Raw genomic sequence first — 13,913 nt, 5'->3', positions numbered from 1 at the left:
TGTCCCAGGCACACGCTTTAGATCTGATGTTATGACCGCAAAGTTCATCATTGATCTTTGGCATTGTGCTGTGCTGCCACGTACACTTGTGAAGTACCTCACAGTTGTACATGGTGTTGCATAGGCCATGACAGTTCAATAACAAAATACCACTACATTTTTTAGATCCCTGTCCCTCCAGGTTTCTTCATCACTGCCAACATGAGCATTGATGTCTCTCTATGGAGTATAAAGTTGGACCTCTCTGTAGGACCCACCCAGGGCTTCCAAACAGTCTGGGTTTCTTTGAACTCCTGTTCAATACATAAACAGATGGGAGTCAGAGCTTTCCTCTTTGCAACAAGCATAGCTGGAAGTGATCCCGAGATTCCAATCCCTATCAAGTAGTTTGGGTCCAGAGCCATGTTTCAATAGCTAGTTTGCATAGCCAGGGTTCAAACCACAAAAGCTTTCTTGCTTCCCTGATGTCAACTTTAGAGAAGGATACAAACTCTTTCTTTGCTAAACCATAGAGTAATAGACAAAACGTTTGTTTTTGATTAAGTCGTACAGTCATACAGCATCATGTGCATGATGCAGTGTGAGTCCATGATACCCATGGGCATGCAATTTAGGATACAATTTTTTTTTATCAATGACCCTTAACTGTATGCTTCTAATTGCTTGTGTTTCCATAAAAGACACATTGAAAATACAGTCTGTAGTAGCTAAATGTCTCCATAAGGTGAAAGAAACCTTACCTGCGTGTTTCACTTTGCTGGGCATCCGCATGACGGGATGACCTAATACATACAAAGACACGTGCATATACTCACTCTTTTATATATATTTATTCTGCTGGTCATTCACAATGTGCCGTTACTCAGATTCACACTTTTCTTCTGAGTTGGACTTGAAAGGCCAAACCACCATGACAGACAGCTAATAGGACAAATCTTCTAATTAAGACAGGGCGGTACTAAAAGACTTTATTAGATACAAAAAGAGTATTCACTTAAAATGTGGTGACAGCTGTCACCAAACTCAAAATGTACAGGACAAAGCTCTTTACCTAATTCATTTTATTTGTGCCATATTATCAGCTGTGTTATTTCTGTAGCAGCTTATAACTTCCTTAAAAATCTTTTATTAAAAAGCGATACTTCAATCTTTGTTGGAAAGCTGATGGGCCTCTTTGGACATCATAATTAAAACGATAAATTAACTCTATGTCAGGGGTTAAACTACACTGGTTAATCAGTCTATTTGGCATGTGGTCATGGAATTATTAAAAAACATATCAGTAATAGCATTCCGGTACTGTCTGAATCACCTCCAGTCCTGCTATTATCATTTTCCATGTGGATTTATTACTTTTCTTGTAAATACCACACACAACCTTCTCTGTTGCCCTCTGCAAACGGCTCTTACAGCGCATGCAATAGCACAGCGAACTGTGCTTGTATGCTCCAAGAAAGGAAGTCCTTAGTATTGCATTTACCTTAGTTGGGGGGCCATTCTATGATCAGACCTTTAGGGGGCTCAGCCCCTAATGAGAATGTGACACAGATACAGTGCCTTGCAAAAGTGTTAAGCCCCAACCAGCATTATCAGATATGCCATTATCAATGTTTTTTTTTTCATATATGCACTCCCTAAGACATGGAAACAGACTTTGATGTGTAAAATCGGCACACCTCTACTTTAACATGTCAGGATAGCTGTAAACAATGGGAGAGAACTTGGAAAGAGATGCAGCGTGTCTGTGCTGTTTTACATGAGAAACAAGTCAAAGAGAAGCATTTTTCATTGTACACTAATGAATAAGAGTCAATAAGAAAAGGAATGGGTTCTCAAAAGAAAGGACAGAAGGATGTATAGTCACTACAGAAGCAATCTAACCATTATACCGCCTCCATCCACTATACACAAAACAAGCTGTCCTTCAGCACAGCTCATTTGGTGCTGAAAGGACAGCGGCTGACTAAACTGTTTTCACCATGAGCTTCACTGTCTACTGGCGTTTTTCCAGTACATGGTACCTGCTCAACTCGCCTCGACTCTGCTCGCCTTTTTTGGTTTTCCATTACGAAATAAAAGTCCCTGGTACCTGCTAACAGGTACTTTTTTTTAGTATCACCTCCGTCGAGGTTCCAAGCGAGCTGAGGCGATACCAAAAGGTGAGGTGAAAACCTGCAGACTACTGACTGATCAGAGAGAATCGTCACTAATCACTGCGTAGTCATTGCTAGCGACAGACGAGGGGTGTCCTAAACAAACCTGCCGTTTTTAAATAGTTTAGCCAGCGGCGTTTTTTTTTTGCTGCCCCTAGCTTCTTTTGAAACAAAAATGTTCTTGCCGAGAGTAAAAAAACAACACACCTTTGACGTTCTGTGTGTGTGTCGCGTTAGGTCATGGCAGTTTCCTGCGGCATCGCTATGACGACCAGCCACGCTCGCCTCAGGCATGAGGCGGTACTAAATCTGCAATGGTCGAGCCGAGTAGAGTAGAGCTGGTACTAGCAGTGGGTAAGCGCCATAATATGAGGAATACCACCAAAACTACTGGTCAGATCAATAGACAGAAGAAATGTTTTTACAGGCCTTTGAAGCCTCAGTGAAACCGACAATTTTATCGTGAAACTGTGGGCCGTGACGGATCGTTGTAGATTTAGTACACTAGTTCATAGAAGGTGGGAAATCTGCCTGATTTGAATGACTCCCTACAGGGATTGTGCTTCACTCAAGTCGGTGTGAACTCATTTGTAGAAATAGAAGTTGGTTGCGTGAGAGGAACAACTGACAGGCAGCCTAAACACTCCAGAAGCACTTTAAAAAAGTGTCAGTGTTTTGCTCATAAGAGAGGGGAGCTCATTTGAGACAACTTGTAAGGGGAAAGACAGATAAACAAAAAGGGATTGGGGGGGGGAGTAACAGAGATGAAAGAAAGCAGAACTGTTGAGGGAAGGCAAAATTTTGACCTTCCCCATAAAAACCACATATACTCATATGTGGACATGCAGGTTTAGTTTTATTGTTTTGTAACTGTTCAGTTGATGGACATGTAACATTCATCCTTCTCATAAAATGCTGGTGTGTTATTGACTGATGTATCCGCCTTTGTCCAAAGTGTTTCATTCCTCTATTGACATATTTGGCAAAATGTATGGTTGGCGTTCAGTGTGTTCTCACAGCAACTGCTATCAATTTGGTCAGATAGCACTTCTATCAAATTATAAAACAATGTATTGCCTCTCTGAAGATGTAATGTTCTATGAATTGCACTGCCGTGTGGCAAATGGCAGCTCTGCAGCACACATATCAATCACAACATTGGGAGAAAGCACTCATAGATTGAAGGGCTGTTCTTTCTCTTTCACGCGAGGACTTTTTTTTTTTTTTTTTGAGAGAGACCCTCCATCCCACCCTCTTTATCCACTTATCTTCTTCTTTCTGGTCCTCTACAATGACCCCTCCATATCTAATGGGATGTAGTTCTTTAAAAGTAAAAAGAAAACTTTCTGTGTGGCCAAACATCATGGTCTGGTAGTGGTTGTGACCAGCGCTGAAATGCCAAGAAATAACAGGGAAGGGTTTGTCGGTGATCTGTTGTTGTTGTGTTGCTGGTCTCTTTGCTTTTTTCAATGGAAAGGTAGAGAACCAAGTCCAGATGTTATTTGTTAAGGATTTTACTGCATGTGTGTGTGTGTGTGTGTGTGTGTGTGTGTGTGTGTGTGTGTGTGTGTGTGTGTGTGTGTGTGTGTGTGTGTGTGCGTGTGTGCCAATTACAGCTAGTTACAAGGAAGCTGTCTGCTTTAACAGAAGTGGATAAATTGTAGTGAAACCTGTTGTAGTGTTTACGTGTATACAGTAATTGTGTTTGTGTGTGTGCTCTCTCCCACTCGCTGCCTCACTCTTGTTTTCCCCCCTCCTCTGAGTTCATCAGGTTCATGATACGTGCCTCTCTAAAGCTGATGTCTGCTTTACTGGATGACTGATTTCACTGTAAAACATGGTGCTATAATAGCAGAAGAGTTTTAAGTACAGAGCTGGAGTCGAGATGTGCTTAGTATAGCTTAGCTTAAAGACTGAAGACCGAGTCCTGCACGGATCCAGTTTTGCAAACTTTCCCGCAACCACAAAGTTCTTTACCGGAACCAACCCGTTACCCGCAATTATATCAAAGTCAAATCCACTGATATCAATCAATCCCTTTGCCAGTTTGTATATATATTGTATGTATAAACAATGCACTAAAAAACATATTTTTGTTCTCACCCGCTGCCAGCCCGCATTTAGTTCATTTATAAACGTGCCCATATACCTGTGAATTTATATAAAAATATTTCTTAACCTTTGCACAAATCGAAATGTAGTAACTGTGCGTAACACCCTGAAGATTTGTTGTCACAATGAGGTTGCCAGGTTCGGTACCATCGTGCCAGTAGAGAAAGCCAAACTGAAACCTGTGCTCAATGACCTAAAGTCTCAGATACTGGGCAGATGTTGTTTGTAAAAAAAAATAGCTCAGATAATTTACTTCCCCCTAAAATCACATTCTCTTTCTGAGGGGAATAAACCAAGAAGATACATCACGTTCATTTGTCATTTGTTCATTTGTTTAAGTATTTTTTGAATTTTAGATAAAGGCTAGCTTGCCTGCTAGCTATGAGCCTGCCCTTAGTCTTTAAGCGAAACATGTCTCAACTCCAGCTTTGTATATAACGCACAGACAGGAAAGACTATCTGATGTCTGATAGACATTAAGATTCCACAGTAAAAACATTATCATCTTTAAAGCACCTGTCCTTTCCATTAAGAAGCGGAGAAACAGCAGTGGATTGGCTGAAAGGGTCCACACACACACACACACACACACACATGCACACTAAGGGTCCAGGCCTGCACAACTTAACTGATGACATCAGGCAGGACTTCAAAAGGTGAGACATCCCATAACTCACATCCGTCTCCTGGCAATCCTTGATTTTTCCAACAAATCATACTTTAAGAATGCTGAGGGTAAACAACTCCAGCTGAATGACAAGTTCCTCAAAGTGAACTGTGTCTCCACAGTGTGTGGCATGTTATTGCTCTGCGTAGAACATGATTTTCCATTGCAAGTGGGACTCTCAAGTGACACTGTTTTACTTAACCTGATTTAAATCTATTCTCTTTAAAGAGACATATAATTTGGTGTTACCTTTGGTCATATTTGGTATGTTATGCTCAGTGTAACACACAGAGTGTGTTTCCATCTGGCTGTTTTTATGCACATTTTCAATCCCAAAAAAACGCTTTTACGCTTGGCTGAGAAACATTTGTGTATCAATTTTTTTTTTTTTTTTTTTTATTTATTTATTTGAGACAGTGCACATTAATGAACAATCTAACATTTCTGTACAGACTGTAAATGAGCCAGGTTATAGCATAAATGCAAATTTTCACCTGTAGTCCCGAGGCAGGAAGACAACAACATACAAGATAATACAACACAAAAGAATATGACAATATACAATATCAAGCAAGAAACACATTAGCTCACATTCAGGCAGATTACATTACATCATTAAAATTAGTCAAAATTATGACATAACTGGGAACTTTGAACAATGAAGTACAACTTGATAAAGTGTGATGGAAACAGAATTACAGAATGAAGCAGATAACTTAAAAGTCCACTGAAGCCACATGCCGTGCCTGAGGGTCACTCCTCGGATTCTCAATAGTTTAGTCAATAGTGAGCAGTAAATTGAGATTTCAGACATTTTCAGACCCAGTTTTGCATCATCACTGCCAGGTGTTGTGTCACAGATCTGTAATTTTTCCATCTATAAAATGCAACGTGTTGCATTGTGATTGTTTGCAGAAAGTAGTGTACATGCGCACATAGGCACATGGAAAAAGTTAGCCTTTCTGCCAGAAAATCTGGTTAGGTTTAGGTTAGGCAACAAAACTACTTGGTTAGGTTTAGGAAAAGATCATGGTTTGGGTTAAAATATACCCTTTCTGGCAGAAACCTCAGGTCCTGAAAAGTGAAGACAATGCGGAAGCGCCTTAAACTTGCATTCTTTCTAATGGCCAGCAGGAGGTTACTTCACTGGTTGCAAAAAGAAGGCTGATTGTATAGAGGTCTATGACAAAAAATTACCCTACTTCTCACTTGATTTGCTACCTCAGTTAACATCTTAATAATGAGTTTAAGGTCTCAATTGCTAGTTTTAAATCATCTTCCATGGAGCATGTTCCTCAGATGGGAAGCACAGCCTGTTACAGCAAGTAAGAGAAAATACATTTCAATATGTTTTGAATGATTTAAGTTACTCAAAATGTGCTATTTTGTCTTGCCAACTGTCACTTCCAAGATGGGATGAATCATCAGACCTTCAATTTCCTCTTTTGATTCAAAGTGTCATTCATCTGCTGTTTTGACCCGTAATCTCTTCACTATACAAAAGATATATATTCTCCTTCATGTCATTGTTTTATCTCACTAAACATTAAGTTTTTAATTAATTATTTAAATTAACTAACTAGTAATTAACTATAAGAATTTTGATAGATAATAATTGCGTCGAAACCCTTGCTATGAAAAATCACTTTCTTTTTTGTCCTGCGGCTCACAGTAAATCTAGGATCTCCTTGCTGCTGTAAAGCTGTAGCATTCTTAAGGGGCCTTATGCATATATGTGCAGAGGATGTACAATCATAATAACCCTGTGGGGGACAAGTTTGCAACCTGGGCAGAGATTCACGGTGATAATATGGCTCAGGAATTAAGCCTATAAGTGAAATAATCTGTGCAAGGTCAAAATTCTTCACACACTGTTTTGTTAGGAATATTCAAGTTCATACTGTAGTACCTCTCACTAGCTGGCCAAGTCTTCAGCCATCAAGGTTGAAGTATTGCTCTGATTCGCTTCCAGAATCAATTTTATTTTTTAAGCTGTCTGTCTGTCAGCAATCAACGCACAAGAGAAACATTTTGTTTCTTTGTATTTCCCCCTGGTGTTGAGTCATGTCCATAAATGCCATGGCAGCACACAGTGTTCGCAGTGTTACCCGTTTCCTTTAACTGAGATATTTGTTAGTGTCAAGTTAGGTGCACTTTCTTTTCTTCTGTCCAGATAAAGCCTGACCCAAATAAAGAATTCCTGTCGTCATGACGCTGCGCGGTGGGGTTCCTCAAACTGTTTTCACTGGGCTGGGTACCACACTTCTGCTGCTTCAGGTGGTTTACAGAGGAAACTGTCAGAACAGATGGGATTGACAAGAAAGATTGGACAGATAAAGAATGGATGGCAGCTCTTGAACCCACGGAGTAATAATGTTATGCAGGTTTAGTTCACCACAGTCTAAAGTCAGCCAAAGGCTTTAAGGTGTTTTCATATTTTCAGACATCCATATCTGCAACGCTGTGTTTTAATGAGCTTATGACTTTGTGTTTGAGCAAATGATTGTTGAAGGGTTCATGAACAATTGTTTTACAGCCCGTCTCCCTTCTCCTCCTCCTCCTCCTCCTGCACAACATTACAACATGTGAGAAAGGCAGTTTGGGATTCAGAGCAGACAGGGACGTGTGTATGTGAAAATGGATCACCCATTTGTACTTGGCTAACAACCCTTAATCACAGTCCATTTGATACTGCAAAGGCAAAATACGTGCCTTGACATCAGTGATTGAGGTGAGGCCAAACGTTAAAAATTTTCAAGAAAGCAATGTAACAGATTTTTTTGGACGGAAGGGGAATTCCTGTGTATCTCAACCTGGGATCTTATGTGTTTAGCTTTGGCCATCATGTTGGTTAACTTTGTACTGAGATCTGAGAACACACCAACAGTGCTACAGTGAACTCTGAAAGAGCAAGAAAGAGGCCAGTCTGTAAACTGTGATGGATGTTAACAACAGATTGGGTTGGGTTGTAATTTAATTGTTTACCTTTGATTTGTCTTCCAAATAAATGTAACTAATCTGGGTTTATCTACAACCTGTCTAATAGTCTGACTGCTCGTGTTTCTTGTCCCATCAGACTTGTCTTAAGCGATGTTGCCTTGTTCAGCAATTAACTTTGTTAGTACAATGTTATAATTACTAATCAAAAGGATAGCTAAAACTACGAAAATAGGACCAAAGTATTATTAAACAAAAATTTTCAAAATTTTCAAATTTTTATTTTCAAAGAATAACCTGGCCAAGAGGGCCTCATATTTATTGTTACACCGATAAACACAAACAATACAAACACATGTCACAACAAATACAAATGTCACACACTACACATTTTCAAAATACAATAAAAAAGAAAAGAAAAACAGTTATAAAGCATAAATAGGCACTTTAAAAAAAAAAAAGAGGAATAAAACCGCTTAGGAAGATAATCCTGACTGAAGTTGTCTAAATTCATGCATGAATTAACAAATTAGGGAAATGCAGATCATCTCTGCTTCGTCTCGGCTCAGCCTTCCCATTCAACAGGACATGACTTTTATTAGCTACAGGGATTTGAAAAACAATGCGTGGAGACACATCACCCAGGAAATTAACTACAGTGTTGCGTTGGCGTAGGAGAAAATAACGTAACGTAAACTGCGTGCTTAATGCTTAGCATGCCCTCAAGCTTTAGGGGTCATGAGAGGTGAGAGGTAGCCTGCTTACTTGAGTCAGCATGGAGTCTGTATAGAGAGAAGGAATGAGTTCACACATGTGGCATGTGAGCGTATAGACTTTTAGAAACCCAAACTTATCCTTTAAGTGCCAGACCAGAACACGCTCATCATTTTTGTTGCGGTCATATGTGTTTTGGAAGCCACTCACAGACAATGTCATCCTAACCATAGGGGCAACCAGATCAGAAAAACACTCATGCTGTATGGATAATTTAAAAAGATAATGACAAACAACCAGCTTTGTCATCACAGTTGGAAGATTTATTGGGTCCAATATATAGACAAATACAGTACCGCCAGCCCAGGTAAATCCCTGTTCAAAAAGCACTACATTGTTCTGCTGCAGTGTTCATGAGAAAATTGGCACAGTGACATGTGACAGAAAAGCAAACACAGGAAATTGTTTAACTTCTTTCTGTCCTGTGTTTTTCTTGCTCTCTACTGTAGCTGAAAGGGAAAATAATAATATAAAGCTCCATGCTGGTTTCTCCTATTTTTCCAGCCACAAAAGAAATTGAATTTGTTCCATGAATGGTTAAGAAAGAAAGTGCATCCATTCGAAGTTACACCTAGACTGTTTTTATTAGAGCTTTAAGAATGTTTTAGTTAGCCTCATAAAGGTCTGCAGTGTGAGACCTTTGTGGTAAACACAGTGTGAAATACAGTAGTTACTATGGTCACAAATCCAAAGTGAACAGCTTGTGTTGCTTAGACAGGCCGTAACTGTACGAGGATTGATGTTAGTCGCAATTTCCCATTCAGAGCTCAACTTGCTCAGATATAGAGAGAATTACCCAACATATTTCCAAAGGGCGTTCTCCAGCGAGGTTACAAACACTGTTTCCTTTTTATACGCCTCCTTATACGCTAGACAGACATTCCAACCGGCTTTGCAATTAATATGCTAAGTGGTGCAAAGCCTTACAATGTCACTTTTCATTTACATCACCAGCACTGTTTATATCTTTCACTCGAGTGTCAGTCTCTGCACTGGGTAAACACCATCTCTCTGACAGCTGCTGCACACCTTTTTTCATCTTCAGGCTCTCTCTCCATGACTCCATGGCACTTGGTCTGCTGTTTACCAGCTGGTGACACAGGCCAGGGTCGACAGGGAAGACATAGGTGACCACCTCAGAGCACCCATCACTCACACATACACATATTTACACACCCACACAGGCACACAGTGAGGGAAAGCTCTTGTGGAGGAAAGACACAGGTGACCACCTCGGGGTGTCCATCATTTCACACACATATTGTATAAATACACACAGACAGGCACTGCTTGTGTATCGGAGGGTCACAGATGACCACCTCAGAGCACCCATCACTTCACACACCTTTGCACACAAGCAGACTTGGCTTTTCAAAGCAGAGGGTTTTTCCCCTTACAGTGAAACACACACCTCGGTGGCCAAATGCCCTTTTGACGTACGCAGGGCCAGCTGGGAAAACATAGCGAGCTGCGTGTGTCTCCACCAGCCTGGGCAGCAGGAAAGAAGCCCTGAAGAGGAGGTGATGGAAACGCAGGAGGTGGGGGTCAGAGGGTGGCTTCTCTCTCATGTGAGAGTCTCAGGTTAAGTTACGTGTTATTACTGATTCAGTGGTGTATATTTAGGTGGGTATACTGTACCCCGGGGTTAAAGTGGGCCGTAACGATCCGGCACCTTGGGTTAATAAGTAAATTAATCTAATTGGCAGTAATACATCAGTGTTTCCTTTTTGTTTAATGCCAGGAAGGGGGCACTGCCTTAAAGGTGAAAGTCAGGGAGCAAAGATCTCTTTGCACGGTCAATGCCATAGATTAAATGAAAGATTGTAACATGACTGGCTGCAGCCAGTATCTGGCTATTTTAGGTAGGTAGGCTTTATGGTAAATCCCCCATGCACCATGTACCTGCGTCATGCACCACTACATCTCTGCCTTGATGGTATCTATTAAAGCTTTTTCAGATATTGTTTATAAATATAATCAAAACATTTTATTGAATTTTATTTATTTTACAAGCATTTTGTCATAGGTAGTTAATGCTTTAAAGTAAAAAAAAAGTTTTCCTTAAATTTGTTTTACGCAAGGTTTATGGTTTTGACACCTATTTTGACACCTATTTTGACACCTATGTATTGCATGTGATATATAGTGTGTGTTGTTTTTATAGCCTTGGAGATGACATCAAGTCTTTTTTTAGGCGTCAAGATTAAGTTATTTAAAATGTGGGGGAGCTAGACCTAGAAGTGAGAGAAAACTTTTTACCTAAAGACGGCTGTTTGGAATGTGCTGGGGAAAAGTGGGCGGACAGTAAATGAGTAACATTTTTCTCCCTCAGCATAGAGTGTCTAGATGCCCTTAAACATTCATCTGCAGCAGTAAAGTTGACTGAATGGACTGTATATATCACTGCAACACCAAACACGCTGTTCTTTTTTATCTTTCTCTGAGTAGCTAGGCTGACTGAAAGTTAATGGCCAAGAGTGCTATATCTTTTCTCTAAGGTTTTTTTTTTTTGTCAGATGTATCTAACCATGCCTGTGTCTGATAATTCTGTCAATAAAATCTCTTTGACACACACACACAGTGCCCGTTGAAAACATGCCTGTTCGGAATGGGTCAATTGCTTGGACTCCAGTATTGCTGCTTATACCATTTTCTGGGTGAACGGTATAAATTCTAACGGGTAGAATTTGCCTGTGGAGAACTGCTTCGGAAACCCCGAATCGCTGTAGCATAGCGGCTAACATTAAGCTAGCTTGACTTCTAGGTCAATATAAAAAAATCTAAAATTACCAACTTAATTAGCGGCCTATCGGTAATGTTACACATTATACTCTTTGGCTACCACGAAATCACACTAGCTACTACAAAAGAACAAGTTGACATTACAGTGCCAAGTTAAAATGTAGCTAAGGTAACGTTAACGTCAGCTAATGTTAAACGTTATATTAGCTAGCTAGCAAACTACAGTGTTAGCATTTATGTAATTCTTAATTATTTATATATTACATAAAATAACTGCATGCCTTTTAATATTGACTTACCTTTAAAAATAATATGTAAAATAAAAAAGGTATATCCTTCGATCATAAATGAAGTCTCTAATCCTTCCATCATAAAAATGTCCTGCTTCTTTTTTCCAATCTCCGTCTTCACTGTCCAAAATGTCCAATTGGCGTGAAGGTGCTACATGCACGGAGCACAATTATTTTTTTTCTGGTTTTTAAAGGCGGTTGGCATCCAAAAAGTTATATTAACACCAATTACTGGATTTGAATTAAAATCGCCACTTATTACAAATAATAATCATCCCACTCATTCCCCACTATTCTCTAATTTCAGTTTAAAAGAGCATAACCTCTCCACTGCTGCACCTTCGAGAACTAACATACCCAGAAATCATTGCTTGCGTGTAATCTTGAGAGTTACCTTGACAGGTCTGAAATACTAACGGCTACAGAAAAAAAGGGCAAATTGATTTCTTCTTAACATTATTATTATTATTATTATTATTATTATTATTATTATTATTATCGTTGTTTTCTTCTATTTTTACATTTTCATTCAGATATTTGAATTTGTCTATGATCAGAATATAAGTAGTATACAATTTACATACAATTCACATAAATTAATAATGGTTTTTGATTATATTTTAAAAGGAAGAAAATTCATTTATAATGTGGTTGAAGACATGTTGATTCACCTTACATCATTTCAACGTTGATTTATGTATATTTACTTGACCTTTCTACAACCATTTAGCATTAGATGTTGTTTTAATGGTGTTTCGTGGTTGAAACAACAACTGACGTTATTTCAACCACATTTCAACGTTGAAGGTTGGTCATGTGCCAGCTGGGATAAAGTGATAAGCACTTCTGTCTTATTTGTGTCTCACTGAATCAGTCGTTCACACAGGCATGTTCAACTTCTATCTGTGGACATGTTGTTACGCTGTTTGTATGCACAAAAAAACCTGCGTAATGCGTTGTTATAAACTGGTATTGCTAACAATGGCTAACCGGGCTAGAGCTAGCTAATGAAAACAGTGAAAATCCGACTTGTAAATGGAACGCATTCAACTCGGGTGTGATGTAATTCCCAGCTCCGGCTTCCAAGTTCCGAGGTAAATGGAACGCGCTAATGTATAAAAATTTTTTATTAAATTCAGGTAACTTTACAAGGTAAATAATTATTTTTTCAGACCTAAAATCCACACAGATTTTCCATTATGGCTGTGAAGTTGGCATTCAATTTCATCATAGGTTGTATTAAAAAGTATTTTAAAAGTCTTAAAGTGCTCATATTATGCTTTTTGGCGTTTCCCCTTTCCTTTATAGTGTTATATATATTTTTGTGCATGTTATAGGTTTACAAAGTGAAAAAGCCCAAAGTCCACCCCAAAGGGACTTACCATCTCCAACAGAAAACACTGTTCACAAACTGCTCCAAACAGCTCTATTGTAGTCCAGCCTTTACTTCCGTGACGAACGTGCGTCACTTTGTAACACACGTTATAATGCTCGCCTAGCTGCTAGCATGGCACTCCCTCATACTCTGCAACTGGTCCTATGTTCCCCGGGTCCTGTGTTCCCCTTTTTTAGAAGAAAGGTCCTATGTTCCACGTTTTTCCCAAAAAGGGTCCTATGTTCCCCTGTAGCAATACATACCGGGGAGCATAGGACCCTTTTTCTAACCCTAAACAGCCATGGAATTTGGCAGTAATGGTGGAAAAAGGGTCCTATGTTCCCCAGTCTCATACAAAGAGGGGAACATAGGACCCGGGGAACATAGACACGCTCCCGGAATACATAATTAGGTGCACTTTACGCTTCTCCTCCCATCTCTTTATGGGAAACTCCCACTTCCCCCTTCACCCTCTCATGAATGCATATGCATGACACGGAAAAGCGTAATTTGCATTTTCAGTCCCCGCGACAGGCAGTCTGCGCTTTTACCTCAGTGCGGCCTGTTTGTACATACCTCGCCATGCTTTTACGCGCACGTTGCGAAACAAATACGCCTGAAGTGGGCGCAAAAGCGATAGTACATCTGGCCCAGAGACTCCTTCCATTTTAGTGAGATGGTTGACGACTCTCTTCCCTTAAGAAATAAAACATAGCACTAGAACTCGCATGGACAGACCCTACAAGTATGTGTGTTGTGGTAGAGCAACGCATCTGTTTTACATTGTTTTAAGATGTCTGTTTACAGTGCAACAGTGAGCAAGTTGCATGAATCTAGACCTACAGTAACAGGCATATCCCCGT

At 39.7% G+C, this 13,913-nt stretch overlaps 1 protein-coding gene across 1 annotated transcript in view; it reads left to right on the top strand.

Moving 5' to 3' along the window:
- The window catches only part of astn1 (astrotactin 1), a 402,453-nt gene that overhangs the window by 368,876 nt on the left and 19,664 nt on the right, over positions 1 to 13,913 (top strand). The window lies entirely within an intron of this gene.

This window comes from Sander vitreus, chromosome 12 (assembly GCF_031162955.1).
Source record: "Sander vitreus isolate 19-12246 chromosome 12, sanVit1, whole genome shotgun sequence".
NCBI classification, from domain to species: Eukaryota; Metazoa; Chordata; class Actinopteri; order Perciformes; family Percidae; genus Sander; species Sander vitreus.
This window is presented reverse-complemented; position numbering and strand designations above follow the sequence as displayed.